Source organism: Muntiacus reevesi, chromosome 21, assembly GCF_963930625.1.
Source record: "Muntiacus reevesi chromosome 21, mMunRee1.1, whole genome shotgun sequence".
NCBI lineage: Eukaryota > Metazoa > Chordata > Mammalia > Artiodactyla > Cervidae > Muntiacus > Muntiacus reevesi.
The window spans coordinates 7,483,423-7,501,987 of NC_089269.1; positions in this window are offsets into that span (position 1 = coordinate 7,483,423).

Here is an 18,565-nt window from a genome sequence, read left to right on the forward strand (position 1 = left end):
ATGCATTCATCTGTGGATGGACATCTAGGTTGCTTCCATGTCCTAGCTATTGTAAACAATGTTGCAATGAACATTTGGATATATCTCTGTCTTTTAATGATATTTATCATTGGACTTCGAGCCTACTTGTGTAACCCAGAATGATCTCATATCAATACTCTTAACTACATCTACAGAGATCCTTGACATTCAAGGTTCTAAGGTTTAGGACATGAATACATTGTTTTAAGACTACCATTCAACACACCGTAGGAGAGATGATGACTAGATCTTTTTTTAGTAAATCTGGTTCTTGAAAGGTGATAGGATATTTTTAATACACTGCAGACAATAATCATGAAAAGACAGATATCACTAAAAGTATATCGGCTTGGCTTATGGCCAATTATAATAAAAATAAACCTCAATATAAAATATCTAAACATTTAAATGTCAGAATAATGGAAATTCATGCTGCAAAAGAAGGTTTAGAAATAAATATTTTATGTGAATTTTACAGTGAATTTTACAATATTAACTCAATAAGGAATAATGATGGTGAAATTTGACTTCAGAGGAAGGGATGGTTTTCAAACATGTATTTTCCCTCCCAGAATTGACCTTTAGTATTCATACACTGTGCCATAATTTATCTTTTCACCCGAAGATGGTGTAAAGAAGTCATGAATCTTAATCAGAGGTTGTTCCATCTCCTCAATAGTCACTTTTATGGCCCAGAAAAACACTTACCATTCTAAGAACCTGGTAAGGCAGGGAACTGACTCCTGTGTTTGGATTATCTTAGAATAGTCCTCAGCATGGTCCCTTGATTAGATTTTTCAAATGGGATGTGCAGAAAATGGAGCGATAGGAAAGGTCTCAAATGAATGATTTTGTTGAGTTTTTCAGTCAAGAGAAAAGGGAGATCTCCAGAGAGGGAGTCAATAATTAGCTTTCGAGGCTTCCCTGGTGGCTCAGATAGTAAAGAATCTGCCTGCAATGCAGGAGACCCAGGTTCAATGTCTGGGTCAGCAAGATCCTCTGGAGAAGGGCGTGGCAACCCACCCAAGTATCCTTGCTTGGAGAATCCCATGGACAGAGGAGCCTAGCGTACTAAAGTTCATGGACTCGCAAAGAGCCTGAAACAACTGAGTGGCTAACGCTTTCTGAAGCTGCAAGATTTGGTAGACTTCACACTTTGATCAGAAAAGCTATGTCTGCTATTATTTAACTCACAGTGAGCTTTGAAAGTCTCAGAAAGTGTAAAAAATAGAACTTGGATAAGGGGCAGGGAAGGGATGAGGCAAAAGTCAGGAACACAGTTCAAAATCAAGGTGGATATTCTAAAATACAGAGCATGTAAAACGACCACAGGGTGATGTCAGGAGAAAAATCAGAAATGAAGCAATGTAAGTTACTACAGTTTTACTTAAAGTTAGAACTTTAACTTGCAGAGTCTCTATGTATCAAATAAAATTAACCTGCTGTACATAAAATAAGAACTAGAGAACCGATGGAGACAGACTGATAGCAAGAAAGAGTAATAAAAGAAAGATGTGGTTCTGTTGGGAATAACTGCTCTAATTCCCTCCCACTCATTTCAGTAGTAAAGAAAAAAACTGACTTTCTTAGCACCATCTGAATCTGCTAATTAGCAACATAATTCCAGCCTGATGTTCATTGTCTCAGTAATGGCTTTCCTACATTAACTCTCAGTATAGGAAGCAAGCAAGTAAGCATGAGGTATGGAAACATCTTAAGCGATTTCTGAAGTTTTAGGATATCTAGACTGAAAGTATACTGCTATTCACGACTTAAAAAGAAAGCCAAGCATAAGAAAATATCTTCAGTCCACACACAGAGAATAGAGAGAAAGGTAAAAGAGGTAATGAGGGAGTGAGTGGTTCTGTTTATAGACTTGACTAGTTGACTAGCATGCAATCATGGGACCTGTTTCCAGTGTGTTCTCTATAACAATAACTGGTGTGCACCACATAAGGATCTGTTTTAATAAATGGGAGCTCCTCAGGAGGCAGAATAATGACAGCCTGGAATGGCAGCATAATTTAGCACTGTGAGGCTAGATGTGGACACCGCTAGCTGCAGCATTTCTGTGGCACACGGCATTCAGAGCAGCTGCTCGGCTTGGATAAGCGGTGCAAAAGGTAAATGGAGTGGCAGCTTGTTGTGTCATGGGTCCCACTGAGCTAATTAATTAGCCTGCACTTCTGCATTAGCAGTGTCTCAGCAGAGTGCTAGGGAGATGGGAAGACTGAAAGAGCTTGCTCTTGAAGGAAACATACATCCAGATAATGGACCACATGCTGAGGACTGCTCAATGGCAAAAAGTTAATTGGAATTTTCTTTAAAAAAAAAAAAAAAACAAATGTAAAGGGACCTGTCCATGTCACAGCTCTTTTGATATAATGCGTGTTGGTTATCCATATAATGACATAGTTTATTATGAAATCCCCAAATAATGATAAATCAGTCAAAGCAATAAGAATAATCTCTATTGCATTAGTTCTCAAACTTAGACTGACTTTAGATTTTACCTGGGAAACATGAAAACTACAGATGCCTAGGTCAAACCCCAGGAATTTTGATCTAATTGGTGTGAGTTAGATCTGCCCATGGGAATCTTTTTGAAGTTTCTGAGGGAATTCTTACGTGTAACCAAGGTTGAGGACCACAACTCTAGTATGTTCAGCCATCTGCACCAAATGAATGGTATGCAACCTTCCGACATGTTAAAATCACTTGGGACACTTTAAAAACAATCAGATTTTAATCAAATTAAAGCTTGAGTTTGGAAGTATTCAAAATTATTAATTTATTAAAAAGACAAGTAATAGTTACCAAAATGCACCAAGATCCACACTTAGCAATAAGGAAACAGATGCAAGATTGCTCCTTGTTCAACAACTATAAGTATTTCCATAGTAGTTTATGGTTTAAAAAGGATTTATAATTGATGGACTGAATATTTTTGAAAGATGAACTCTGCCTCTTGCACAAGCACTGTTCCCATAGAAGTATTTGAAAAGTGGGGAAAACTTTTTGAGACACACTGTCTTATGATTGCAAATCAGATTATAAATCAGAAAGGCAGGATGAAGGTACAGAGAGCTGAGTGGGAATTAGACAGATCTGACTTTGCCACTAGTTTGTTCTGCAACTTCAGGAAAGTTATTTGATTTTAGATTTATGTATCAGAGAAACAATGTTTGCTCCAACTATCATACAATCTTGTTTTGGTTATCGAGTCAATTCAATCAAATAAGATAACGGATATCTGAATGCTTTGCAAAAGATCAAGATTTACAAAAAGTATTTTCATGATTAATGTGAAAATGGTGATAAACCAGACCAAAGTCATGAGTTTGCTGAGAAAAATCCATCAAACTGATAAAATATGTATGCTGTTTATCATGACACTCTTTCATTTCAAAATGCTTCCATAACTTGCTACATGTACTAAGATTAACATATGTTTAATATCAATTATATAGTATATTTAAATGACATCAGGGTGGTGTGCTGAAACTTTTATATTAGCAAAATCAATTACTTTTAATTAATTATATAGATTATTTTTAAACTTGTTATATGAAATGTTTTGTGTCAAGAACTAGCAATATATAGTTAAAGTACACTTCTTGTCATTTAAGAATCATAGTCTAGTTTGTTGATACACACACACACATCTATCTATTTACCATCTATCTCTCTAATACTGTAGTGTAAAATTCAGTGGGTGATATGAATTAAAGGGCTAAGGAACCAGAGGAGGTAAAACTCACACTTTTGGAAGCAGGTTTCACAGATAAAATGACATTCAAATTGTTCTCAATAATAAGTGGGAGTTTGCCAGACAGGACAAACAACCTCCTAAATAGGAAAAACAGCAAGTGAAAACAAGGAATAGTAAAAATGTCCAATGCGTCTGTAATGTCACAATCCTCCTCTCAAAAGTTTCTTTGATATGGTTAATGTAATCTAAACTGTGTGGATTTTTTGCAAGCATCTTTCAAATGGACTGCTACTTTTATGTCTTTATGGATGGTCTGTTCTCAAGAGATTAATTGTGCAAATATTGAAGTCAATTTCACATTTTAGCCAAATAACTTTCTGACTACTGACTAAATATTCCAGTATACTTTGTAGGTCAACTCTTATGGTAACAGCTATCTAATTTGACCTTGAGCTCAACTCTACATCTTTGGAAAATATATCTGTGCACTCACATGGAATGATTTGGGAGTCTGAATGACAAAATCTGAATGTAATGCGTTAAAAAATGATACTTTATTAATATGAACACACAGGAGGCAGTATGTTAGTTTACTGATTTTGTAAAGGTAAAATCATAAGTTTTCTACATATGTAAGCTGATACATATACAATTCACATGATCACTCCAATCTAGCAGCAAATATGTTTTTGCCTTGAGTGGAGATTCCCCTTCGAAGAAGAGGCAGCAGTATTTTCATCAACATATTGCCCCTTAGATTTCTATGAGACTGTAGTTCTGTACCTGGCAGATTGGGTATATAATGTATTCAGAAAGAGACAAGATAGAATTAAGATAAAAATGTAAAAAAAAAAAAAAAAAACTACAATAATTTAGAAGTATAAATATAAACAGAACTCACTGACAAGAAAACTATGAAATACTGTTGGGAAATGTCTTCTTTCATATTAATATGGAATGAAGAGATCAATCCAATTTTTTGAATTGGGTTTTTACAGTTCTAAAATAGGTAGATGTGGCAATTAGAGAAAGTAGATCTGTTCATTAGCAAAAGCTACCTACAGAGATGTTAAGTTACAGTTGCTTTATTTCTTTGCAAATTACTTTGCTTGCTTTAATTTAAGAAATACTTGTACTTGTCTAAAAAGTTTTATAATAAAGATCAACATTTCCTGGCTGTAATTTCTACATGCTCGGTCTCAATTTCCAGTTATAACTTTCTCAACATTTTTTTCACTTTTCCTATTATGTTCCTTCATTTTCTCAGATATTTTGCTAATGCTGTTATTTTATTATTTATACAATCTAGAAATAATATAAAAGTTTTAATATGAGAATGAGCTCATCTTCATAGCTCTTTTATCCTGTTTCTCATCTATGTTCACCAGTCCCTAGCAATACATCTTTTAAACTTTTTCTTTCCTTTATTGTTTATCACTGTAACATCATTATATGATATATCAATGGGATTCTGGAACCAGTGCCTTGAGCAGTGGTGGATGAAACTGTGGTCGACTGCTCTATAGCTCTGACAGAACTCCCTACTGCCATGCTTCTGTACTTGACTGGGCTGTTTTTCTGACTGCCAAGATTCCCTCTATGCCCACATTCCAAATTGATCCCTTATTCCAGTAATTCCAGTATGAGCTACCTACTACTATTTCTGTATTTCTCCTTTGCTGAATTATCTATGATGATTTGCATTTAGTGCATCATTTATTGCTGTATTAGCTTACCTTTTGGATATAAATAATAGTTGGTATCTTTTCTCTAAAAAATATTTTAAAATTAGGTTTCTTTCATCTTCTGTCTTTCATTTCTAGCTGACTAAACAGACCTTATTCTACAGAGAGGCTCAGCCTTGCCCTTTCAAAGAATGAAAAGAGAGAAAATTATCAATTGCTCAGCTCTTATAATAGCTCAGTTGGGATATAATAATATGGGTCCAAGTGAGAGAGTATTGAATAGAGAAGCAAATGACAGAACCTTGAGGATGAGGAAAAAAGGGAAAAGGCAAAGGAAGAGAAAAAGGTCAGCCATAAAGAATGAAAATAAACTAGGGGAACATGGTTCATGAAAGCCAAGAATTTAGATAATTATAAGAACAAGGAAGAGGTCATAAGTGATAATTTCCAGAATTTTTAAATAATGTAAGATGCTGAAAGAAATTTTAGCCTTCAGTGACAAACACATCCTTTGCTACCATCAAGAAAGGAATTTAAAAAAGAAATGTGGTAGCAGAAGACAGATTGCAAATATTGTGAGGCATATATTGTATAAAGGTAGTATAGGGAATAATCTTGCTACTATAAAAATAATAAACGTGACAGTGTGATGTGGAGTGAGGCAGAGTGATAGCTAAGCCCAGTTCTACCATTTACTTGTGACATTGGGCAAATCAATTAACGCTTAACCCTCTAGACCTTAATTAACTCATCAGTAAAACTTAAAGCATTATATCAGCTACAACCTAATGCTTTCAATAAATACTTATCTCTCTCCTTAAACAGAGTGACTGAAAGGAACTTCTGACCTTTTTCTTTTCTTTTAATAGGAGAAACTGGAGCATTTTATAGCCAGATTTGGGGGGCAGAAACCTGTGAGAGAACAGAATGAGGAGGGAAAAAGTAAAATAGAAGAGAAAAAGGAGTATAGTAATTGATGGAGCAAGGTAGGTGTAAAGTTTTAGAAGCAATCAAAACTAACTAAGCCAATGATTCTGTAAATAGAATAGAGATGTTTTTTCATGATGCAGAAAAGATGAACAATCTATTGATAATGATAAAATTTTATAAAGTAAGCTTAAGGAGTCTCATATTAAATGGCTTCTGTCTCAAATTTAAGAAATAATGCCAACTATATGTATGAAAATGGATTAATAGGATTACTGAAAATGTTTGTAATAAATGGTGTAAGGAATGAAAAAAAATTGGAATAACGGTGAGGGCAGAATAATTACAAAGAAAGTGGTAAAATATAGTAGTAGAATCAATGATCTTTCAAATAATTTTAAAGTATCTTTCCGTGTAGATTCAGCTATCTCATGGTACAATATTATAGCAACAGGAAAAACTGGAAGCTGCAATCCATTTTTAGTGGTTCTAGCACATATTTGGATATTGATTTGTTGACTAAATTCTCGTTGGAACCTTTATTTGAAAATTTAATTTTGTTTTGTTTGAGGTTAATTGTACAACATTCTGAAGGAGGACCTGAAAATGGAGGTTGGTATCAAAGTTTCTTAGACAGTAAAAATAAATATTTTTCAAGATACACTTATGAATAAAATAAATAGAATTAGGAGTATAAAATCAAGGATATTTTCATTGCTTCATTTCCAGTTATAATATGCATTTTCAACAGGTAAGTTTCTGGAGAATCTGAATATCGAAAAAGAAATTCCAATTTTCCTAATTATCACATTAAATAACATAAGCTATACTGATTTGCTATGCATTTGTCTCTCTCAGATATTGTTGATAATCAACTTAATTACAAATAGAATGATCAAGGGAGCATTCTGAACTTAGTATCATGTGAATTTAATGAAAAAAAAATGAAGAATGGGCTAATAGAGTTAAGAATCAGTTCATATCCCTTTCTCTGTTTGTCTCTTCTTTATTTTCATCTCTTATCTTTATCTTTTCAGCTGAATGCATTTCTTCATACTATTCATTTTTTTAAGTTATTGAAGAGGACAACTCCTGATTGGAATAGTGCTAGTGATTAATGAAAATTAAGACCAACAGAACATTCAGTAAAGATTAAAAAAAAAATCATGTTTGTTTTTATTGTACTTTTAAATTATTTTTCATGTTTTCAAGTCTCCTATTTTTCTTGTTCTTTAGTCACTGACTTGCAATAAAATTAACAAAAATTCCCTTAGTTATTGTTATTAAATCACTTAGAGGTAAAAATATATGTTCATCTATTTAGCATTGGAATGATTATTTTATAGCATTTCCTCAACCAGGTATATAAATAAAAGAAAACAGGTGGTGGAAAATTTAGTTCTACTTCATACTTTATCTTCTGATTTCTTGAAACTGAATCATGGAATAATTCTGCTTGATTAGAGGGATGATAAAAGACAGATGAATATACCCTTTATTACACTGGTATCTTTTAAGTTAGCAGTCTTGAAGAAGACATTCATATCTATTGCTCTATCTAGCTATCATGTTTCTTCTTTATTTGAAGAACAACTGTTCTTCAAATAGGACCATGCTAAATCTGGTAGACTCTACAAATTCTAGAAAAGATTTTGAAAGCATACATCTTTAGTTAGTTAGAATATGTAATTCCATTTAAAAAAAAAAAACTCTAGAATCAAGTTGGTAAAGAAAATCTGGGGAAGAAGGGAATTAGGTTGGAGCTCAAGGTGAAGGTGGGTTAGTTTTGCCTCAGCTCCTCTTTAAGAGAAGCACTAGAGTCAATGACATTGTCAGAGTTTTCCATCATTTTATAGCTCTTTTCATTGTGATCATGTCACCAGTAATGATTCTCATTAAACAAATGAAGATTTAATAGTTCAAAATGGTGTATCAGTTTTAATTAGCTTTAATTTGCTTATAAATGACATTGGTTGTTATACCATATTTGTTATTAGGGCAGTATATTTTTCTTCTTTTGTTGATTTCTTACTCATTTTGTCTGGTGTTGTTTCTACTTTAGCTTTTGTCTTATTCAGGTGTATGAGCACTTTTATAGACAAAGTTGTCAACCCTTCATCTACTCTTTTTCCTTGCAATGATCTCCCAAGTGGGTATATTCTAATGATATAAATTTCAAAGTTATATTATAGACATTATCAACACTTTCATTCTGAATTTTTAAAATATTTTATTAAAATATTCACTATCATATAGAAATTTAATCAACATTTATATATGGTAGCAAATTATATATTACTATGTAATATATATCATATTACATGTTTATAATTATATTACAGTAATAAATTTATATATAGTAACACATTTATACATAGTAAGGGAGTCTTCATATTTTCAAACTATATCAAATTTTGGAAAAATAATTTTGTTCTCTGAAATTACTTTTCCCTGATAGCTCAGTTGGTAAAGAATCTGCCTGCAATGCAGAAGACCCCAGTTTGATTCCTGGGTCAGGCAGATCCACTAGAGAAAGGATGGGCTACCCACTCCAGCAGTCTTGGGTTTCCTTTGGGGCTTAGCTGGTGAAAAATCCTCTTGCAATACAGGAGACCAGGGTTTGATCCCTGGGTTGGGAAGATCCCCTGGAGAAGGGAAAGGCTACCCACTCCAGAGTCAGACCTGACTGAGTGACTTTCTTTTTCACTGCATTACTTGTATTTCTCATTTTTCAAGACATGTTTGTGTCATCTTGTTAATGTTTGTTGCTGTGAACAGAGCTGTTCTTACTCCCACCTAATCCCAAGGAGAAATAAATCCTGAAGGTTTTATAAACCACTGAGAGTGCTGAAATTTCCTCTGAGTCTATACTTCTTACATTAAGATTTGTAACCTTAGTGCAGGAGTTGAAGAAGTAGTATGCAAGAGAAACAGACTACAGTGAATGGGAATGCCAAAAGAATATCTGGGATCCAGTATCTAACATCTTAATTTCCCACTTTAAATAAATTAGCATAATCCTCTCTCCAAATTCTGTCCAAACACAATGGTTGGGCAAAAATATAAGTATTATACTTCTCCTTCCCTTTTTCTCTTCTCCTTTATATCTAACTAATATATTTATTTTTTCCCGGCTTAATTTTTATTTCTACAGGAAGATGATTATATACTATCAAATAATATATTTACATTGCTCCCCCACCAATAACCTCACTTACAGCTTGTCTTCCAGCTGCTGGGGGCTGCTTCTCTCCATTAAGGGCTCACTTCCCCAGAACTTTGAATAACATTACTATTAAGAACTTTATTATGTTTAAACTACCACACAATTGCACTCATCTCACATTCTAGCAAAGTAGTGCTCAAAATTCTCCAAGCTAGGCTTCAACAAGATGTGAACCAGAACTTCCAGGTGTTCAAACTGGATTTAGAAAAGGCAGAGGAACCAGAGATCAAGTTGCCAACATCCACTAGATCATTGAAAAAGCAAGAGAGTTCCAGAAAAACATCTACTTCTCTTTTATTGACTACGCCAAAGCCTTTGACTGTGTGGATCACAGCAAACTGGAAAATTCTTAAAAAGATAGGAATACTAGACCACCTTACTGCCTCCTGAGAAAGCTATATACAGGCCTAGAAGCAACAGTAAGAACCAGACATGGAACAATGACATGGAACAATGAACTGGTTTCAAATTGGGAAAGGAGTAGGTCAAGGCTGTATATTGTCACCCTGCTTATTTAACTTATACGCAGAGTACATCATGCAACATGATGGGCTAGATGAAGCTCAAGCTGGAATCAAGATTGCCGGGAGAAACATCAATAACCTCAGATATGCAGATGACACCACCCTTATGGCAGAAAGTTAAGAGGAACTACTTGATGAAAGTGAAAGAGGATAGAGAAAAAGTTGGCTTAAAGCTCAACTTTCAAAAAAACTAAGATCATGGCATCTGGTCCCATCACCTCATGGGAAATAGATGGGGAAACAGTGGAAACAGTGTCAGACTTTATTTTCTTGGACTCCAAAATCACTGCAGATGATGATTGCAGCCATGAAATTAATATTCTTGCTCCTTAGAAGAAAAGTTACGACAAACCTAGACAGCATATTACAGCAGAGACTTGACTTTGTCAACAACGGTCTGTCTAGTCAGAGCTACGGCTTTTCCAGTAGTCTTCTTTGGATGTGAGAGTTGGACCATAAAGAAAGTTGAGCGCCGAAGAATTGATGCTTTTGTACTGTGTTGTTGGAGAAGACTCTTGAGAATCTCTTGGACTGTCAGGAGATCAAGCCAACCAGTCCTAAAGGAAATCAGTCCTGAATATTCATTGGAAGGACTGATGCTGAAGCTGAAGCTGAAGCTCCAATAATCTGGGCACCTGATGTGAAGAACTGAGTCATTAGAAAAGACCCTGATGCTAGGAAAGATTGAAGGCAGGACGACAAGGGGATGGCAGAGGACAAGATGATTGCATGGCATCACTGACTCAGTGGACACAAGTTTGAGCAAGCTCCAGGAGTTGGTGATGATCATGGAAGCCTGGCATGCCACAGTCCATGGGATCTCAAAGTGTCAGACATGACTGAGTGACTGAACTGAACTAAACTATTAAGAAACCCCTTCTACATAAATGCCCTGTTAAATTAAATATCCTGATAATGAGACAGGTTAAGTCTGCTGTAGCTGCCTTTATTTATTTTAATATGCATTAGTGGATTTTAAAGAACCAAAAAAAAAAAAAAATGTTGGATCTGTATGGCTCTTGGACAAAAAGAGGGGAAAAAAATCCATTCAAATTATATTTTAGTGTCAGAGAGCAAAAGAAAGGTGATTGCTACTTTAAAAGGCAATAAAATATGTATATCTCCAGTGAAATTACATTGAATGACTCATGTAATACATTAAAAATATAAATATACAGAGTTAATTTATTTTCTAATTAAACATCTATGTTTGCTTTAAATTTTAGGGCCTCTAGAGTCATATCTACCTCTAAGCTGTCAGATCATCCATAAATGAATACAAATTACAGCTGTAACTGTTATCTTATATCTTAGGTCTCTGAGACATTTGTTATATTTAAATATGTCTAAAATAATTAAAAGCACATGTCACTGAACAGAAGACAAAACACGGTGTAAAGTTCCATACAGCTCCTTTAAATGTGTAAAATAAAATCTGCTTCATTTTCTGGTTGAGGCCATTCACTCAATCAAGCAATGGTTAGACCCAGTATCTGGGTAAGGAAATGAACACAAACTAGGAAATGTGCATGTTTATTTACGGTAACTAAAAATATCAAAGTCACCTGGAATGTTTTGCAGCTGTGACTTTCCTGGCAGTTTCTTTCTCTGCAACCAGGAGTAAAGTACTGACCAGTAACTCATAATCATGCACATTCCAAGAGATAGAGCTGTTTATTTCTCATTCTGTCAGGTTAGATTTCTTGGCAACTCAGAGGCTAAATGTGCCTTGAAGCAGTAAAACAATTGAAGCTTCTAACCTAAGAGTGAACTCCCCAAGGCAATGGGAAAAAATATGGTAGACAATGTGGTGGGGGCAGAAGGAAAACACAGATTAAGTGAACTGCAGTCATTCACTGTTCAGCAGTGATGCACAGCACACAGGAAAACTTTAACCATACTTTTAAGGCCAGGCAATGCTATAGTTCAGCACACTGAAATTGCTCATGCTAAGAAAACAGAAAAATATTTTTTCCTGGGCCTAAGTCCTTTAGTCTCCCCAAAGTAATTATAACCACTGTTGCCTGGATAAGAGAAATTTCAAGGGAGCATATCCACACAGTTAGTTCTCAGCAAATCTCTGCTTAAGTTCCCTTTACATCTTGTATAATATATAATGTTTCTTGAGGCCCAAGTCTGGGCTGAGAAAATGTAATCCTCACAAACTCTTACAACGTGGAGTGCATTAGTTTCCTACTGTTGCTAACAAACTACCGTAAATATTGTGGCTTATAAATGTACAGTCTTACATTAATGGAGATCGCAAGTATGAAATGGGTCTTACTGGCTAAAATCAAGGTGTTGGCAGGGCTGCCAACCTGGAGACTCTAGGGAAGAATCGATTTCTTGACTTTTCCAGCTTTGAGAGGCCACATACATTCTTTAGTTCAGGGTCCTTTTCTGTCTCCAAAGCTCACAAAAAAGTGTCAAATCACTGTAGCCTCTAATTCTGTTGTTACATCTCCTTTTCTGACTCTGCTTCCCTTGCCTCCTTTATAACTAATAAGGACACATATCACTGCACTGTTCCCAGCAGATAATCCATGATAATCTGCCCCATTTCAAAGTTTTTAGTAACCATGTCTTCTAAGTCCATTTGCCATGCAAGGCCAACAAACTTGTAAATTCTCATGGTTGAAATGTGAGCACTGTTGATGACCCACTATTTCACCTTTTATAGGGCACCCCTACTTTTGTATAGGAAATATTCCAAGAGAGTTGATGTGACTTGCCACTCAGTCCTTAATCCTTAAAGCCAGAAGACTGCATCATTTTTGTACTTTCTATTGCAGTGGTTCATACATGAGCTGCTTTGGTCCAATCCTCTGGCAACCATTAGAAGTTCTAGTTTGCCCAAAAGTTGACAATAAAAGGAACAGCCAAGAAAATCTGGAGTTCAGCTTTAAGGCTCTATGTGACCACCCATATTTCCTGTGAATTTTGCTGACTATATTGAAGAGTTTTCAGATATCTGATAAAACTATATTGACACTCAAAAAAAGATGACTCTCTCACTATGGAATACGTTTGTCCTGAGCAAGAGAAAAAAGATTCAATAATCATTTTTGAGTTAAGTTTTGGCTTTAATCTGTTGGAACAGGTAATTTTCCCCTACAGAAAAATAATAAAAATAAAATGTGAAGGATATTAGATTGCACAAACACCAATTAATAATTTTATCTCTCATTTTTTGACTTCCAGATAAGGTTAACATTAACACTGAATTTATAATTTCTTCTTATTTTGCCAAATTAGAGTATCATAAAATTCCTCTGTTTATGTCAAGAACATAAAATATAATTATAGTACCACATAATGCTCATCTTGAACTATAAGAATTACCAAGAGTAAAATACAATCAGGAAAAGAAAAGATCTATTTCTCCTAGCTAAATCATAGGTTTCCATGATACTTAATAAATTGTCAAAAATATAATGAATTCTAAACTTGACCTCCCATTTATTGAGACTATTAAAGTACTATGACAAAATGTAAGGGCACTTTACTTTCGATGTAACTACATGCTGTGCATGTCCTTTGTTGAAGCTATTACTAGGGATGAATGACTAAAGGAATAAAAGAAGTGTTTAGGACAATCTTTTTCTTTATACACAAACACATATTTTTAAAACTTTTACAAGGCCTAAAAGTGATTGATTTTTGAAAAGTGAATTGTAGCTTTTATATATTATTTTCTACACGGTCTTTATTATAATGGGACTAGAAGTAACATTTTCCAAATTCAAGGGGAATATGACACTTATGGTGGTTAAAATGAATAATGTGACCACATTAAGTAATATGATGACTAGAGTTTTAAAAGGTGATGATGTTTTAGAGTACAGTCAAAGAATCTAATTAAAGAAAGGTCTCTCTGTACCTAATCAATAGAAACTGCTCTGGTTTCATTTATCCTTAGTTGTAACTTATGCTGAAGGATCATTTCAGGAAGAAAAAAAAATGGCTTGGTACAAGAATTCTGATCTTATATTAGGATTACAACATTAGCTACCCAGATACATAAGGTACATATTTTCCTCATATAAAATGATTGTATGCATTTGACTCATTTCATTCAGAATGTGGTCTTGAGAATGGACTATTTAAGAATGTGGGCAGTCCACACAAAAGATTTAGAAATTGATGACAAACAGTAAATAAGAAAATGAAGAAAATAAGCAGGATTAGATGTTTTACTTCTGTCACGTAACTCTGAAATGTCTCTTTTTCCAACAGCAGTGTCCAATTTTCAACAAGTATATTCATTATGCCTATCTGGAAATAATATTTATAATAATGGCAAAAATCGTTTCTCATGATAGAACTATCAAACATAAAGCCCAAATTATTATCATGTTTGTTTTCTTCCTTTATAATCTTTGTGAATGCCTATGGCACACATAAAAGAAATCTAAGAAATTAAATCATAAAAGAAATCTCCTTTTTATACCAAATTATCATACACAGTTGCAAAAGGTCAGATGCACTTAGCAACGGAGCACACATGCATTATACACAACCTCGTCCCCAACACCTGTCTCACCTCATCCTCTAGCATTTGTCACACGTCCCACCATCCAGTCATACCAGCTTGCGTTCTCACACTCAACAACAGCTAAACACAGCCCACTCAGTGCCTTTATATTTCTTGTTTTCTCTGTCTGGGATGTTCTGTTCATATGGATATATGGATATCTTGTTGATATCTTAATTAAAGTAAAACCTTTTCAGAGAGATTTTCCCTAGCCTCACAATCTAAAATAGTCTCATTTAACTTTAGACTATCACTCTCTGTTACTCTGTTTGAGTTTTTTATACCACCAGGTCTGGTTACATAACTTGCAGGATCCATTGAAAAAATAAAAATACCAGACTCCTTGTTCAAAAGCTACTAAGAATTTTAAGACAGTGAGAGCAGAGCATTAAACAAAATGCACATCGTTTCTAGGTACAGGTTCCTATGTGTCTGCTCAGACTGTAAGCCCATGAAGCCAGCCCTCCATAGTAGTTATTACCACTTAAAATTAACCTCCTAATCACACTTGTTTAATCTGACTTGACCGTTAGAATGTGCACTCCGTAGAGCTCAGATCACAATTGTCACACTGACTATTATATTTCACATGTTTTGAACATCCTCCAAAACCAAAATTATTTTCTTTTCAGCAAACAAATGCAGATAGGCAGAGAGAGAGGAATTCTATCTCATGTAACCCTTTTTGTTCTATGGACAGATTAGATGAGGTCTACCCACATTAGGGAGGGCGATTTGCTTTTTTCATTCTACCAATGCAAATGTCAATCTCATCCAGAAACACTCTAATTGACACACCCAGAAGAGTGTTCAATTAAACATCTGGGCAGCCTGTGGCCCAGTCAAGCTGACACCTAAAATTAACCATTGCAAACTTGTTGTTGTTCCATCACTAAATTGTGACTGACTCTTTGCAACCCCATGGACTGAAGCACACCAGTCTTCCCTGTCCTTCACTATCTCCCAGAGTTTGCTCGAGGTCCACTGAGTCAGTGATGTTATCTAGCCGTCTCATCCTCTGCTACACTCTTCTCCTTTGGCTTTCAATTTTTCCCAGCATCAGGGCCTTTTCCAAAGAGCTGTCTCTTCATTCAGTTGGCCAAAGTATTGGAACTTCACTAGTCAGCCATACACATCTCCTTAAACTCCAACTTAAGCTCCAAATAAAGATAACAACAAGAAGGGTTGTGGTCAGGTTGTAGCCTTGGTAAATGGAAATCAGTGATGCTAAACCCATGCATAATCTCCATCCTTGCTATCATAGTCACTTTTTCATGAGTCCATTGGATGTAATAGAAGTGGCTGGGGAAAGAGATTGACTTGTATCCACAGAATTGGTGATGTTATTTACTTGATTATTAAAGTCCTCCTCTGTTGAGCTTACTCTCCAGTGAGCATTCACATGAAACACAAATATCTTTACATTCTCTGACTGCTCAGAGGGGAATATTCACATACCTCTCTCCCAAATTTTCTTGTCATCTATTTTCCAGTCCTGAAAGAGGCTTTCATCATAATTCAACCCTGATCTTGGATTTCCAGTCATCAGAACCATGAGAACAAAATTTTTCTTGTTTATAAGCCACCCAGTCTGTGGTAGTTTACTACAGCAGTCCAAATGGACAAAGACATCTGATTTCAGTTTCAGTACTAGAGAGGAATTTTGCGTCAGGATGAATCTTGTCTTCAGTCTTACTTATATTTAATTTAGATGGTATTTACACAAGAATGTGGACTTAAAACTTTAGATTTGATACTGAAGTAAGTTAAAAATTTTGGAAATGCTGTTAAAGAATAAAATTATTTAATATGTGAGAAGGATGTGAGTTTTGGAGACTGCCATTGACAGAATTGTGTCCCCCCAAACATAAAAGTTGAAGCCCAAACCCTCAGTGTGATGGTATTAGGAGATGGGATCTTTGATAAATAAGTAGGTTTAAGTAAGGCCATGAGCTAAGTGTGGGGCCCTCATGATAGGAACAGTGCGCTTATATGAAGAGGAAGAGGACTCTGGCTTTCTCTCTCAGCCAGGTGAAGACACAGGCAGAGACAGCAGTCTGTCTGAAACCAGGAATAAGAGCCACTCACCCAAATCCTGCCATGTTGGCATTCTGATCTTTGTTTTTAGAACTGTGCAAAACCACCTTTCCATTGTTCAAGCATCCAGTCTATAATACTCTGTTATGGCAACCTGCGCCAACTGAGGCAGTTACTAGCATGCTACTAAGTAATAATGGCAAACTCTAAGTATAGGCATTTTCTTATCAAATCAAATAGATTGTGGCTAGTCAAGATCCATGATTGTTATTTGAACCAATCAGAATGTTCATTTGTAAGATGGTTGGGAATACTATACTTTTGAATCAAATCTTCATATAACAAATCAGGAAAACAAAGTACCATTTTTGTGTATAATATAAATTATACACCTAATTACAGAAGAATTAATTTCTCTTGAAGGCAGGGAAACAAATCGTAGGAAGTTTTGGGAATCCATTTCTGATTAACTTACTTTCCCTGCTCATGTCAAAGTATACTCACTGCTTGGTTTTCATCTCAGTGGGTATCTAGTTTAATTCTAAAATTCTAATTTTCTTTCCTGCATGAAGGGATTTCTACCAAGTGTTTATACCTGAATAAATATTTTTTTGAGCTTCCCTGGTGGCTCAGTGTTAAGAAATCCGCCTGCCAATGCAGGAGACATGGGTTCAACCCCTGGGCTAGGAAGATCTCATATGCTGCAGAGCAGCTAAGCCCAGGTGCCACAGCTACTGAGCCTGCGCTCTAGATAGAGCCCAGGAGGCATAACTACTGATCCCAAGTGCCACAACTACTGAAACCAGCGTGCAAGGAGCCCGCGCACCCAACAAGAGAAGCCCCCACAGTGAGAAGCCTCTGCACCACAACTGTAGCATCACCCCCACTCTCTGCAACTAGAGCAAAGCCCCCACAGCAGCAAAGACCAGCACAGCCAGAAATAAATAACTACATTTAAAAATAAAAAATATTGTTTAAAGTTGGGGAACTCAACATTTTCTAGGGAAGCTCTTATTTTCAGATACTGCAAATAACTATACTTTTTTTTTTATTGCTTCCCTTTTTCTTAAACTATAGTCCCCAAGTATGATAGCTATGTGCCTATTTCTCTCACTATAACGAATGAAGCATTCCACATGAAGTGCACTGACAGTAATTCAATAATAAAAACACATATTTGCAAAATACCTTAGCTAAAAGTTGACCTCGATTATATAAACAACCAGTTCAAACTTACTAGCCAAAACATTAATAATGTGAAGTGCAACTTAACAAGTTGAAAACATGATTACTTGAAGGAAGCAAGAGCTAAGGTTAAAAATTGTGAGAGAAACATGAATATGAATATCCTTAATTGATAATACCTTTTTATTTGTTTTAGGGAGTGCCAGATTAAGAATGAGAAAAAAGTTATCAAATTTGATTAGACACGTTTGGTAAATCTATGCTTTGAAATTTTAGTGCTTTGAAACAAAAATCTCTTAAAGAAAAGTAGAAATCTAACACCCTATTTCAAATGTACAAATGTGTTCTTTCATTCAGTCGAGATTTCTGAAACCATTTGATTTTAGTCCAGACTCTCATTGTCTTTGATATTTGCAGCATGTCTTTTAGTCAGTCTCTGTCCAGATCTGCTAGCCTTTCTTGCTACCCCCTACTTTATAGGGGGGGACCAGATTCGATTGCCAGACCAATCTGCTGAAATAACAGTAAATATGATGACACTGATCTTCAGTTACTTACAAGAACATCCTATGACCTACTGAGTCAAGTGCAAATGCTTCTTGAATTTCAAAATATCCTTAAAGTTGTTCTTCCGTTACCTACTCAAATTCTATGTCCTTATGAGAACTTCACCCCTACACATATTACATATATTCTACTCAAGGCTTACTCTGG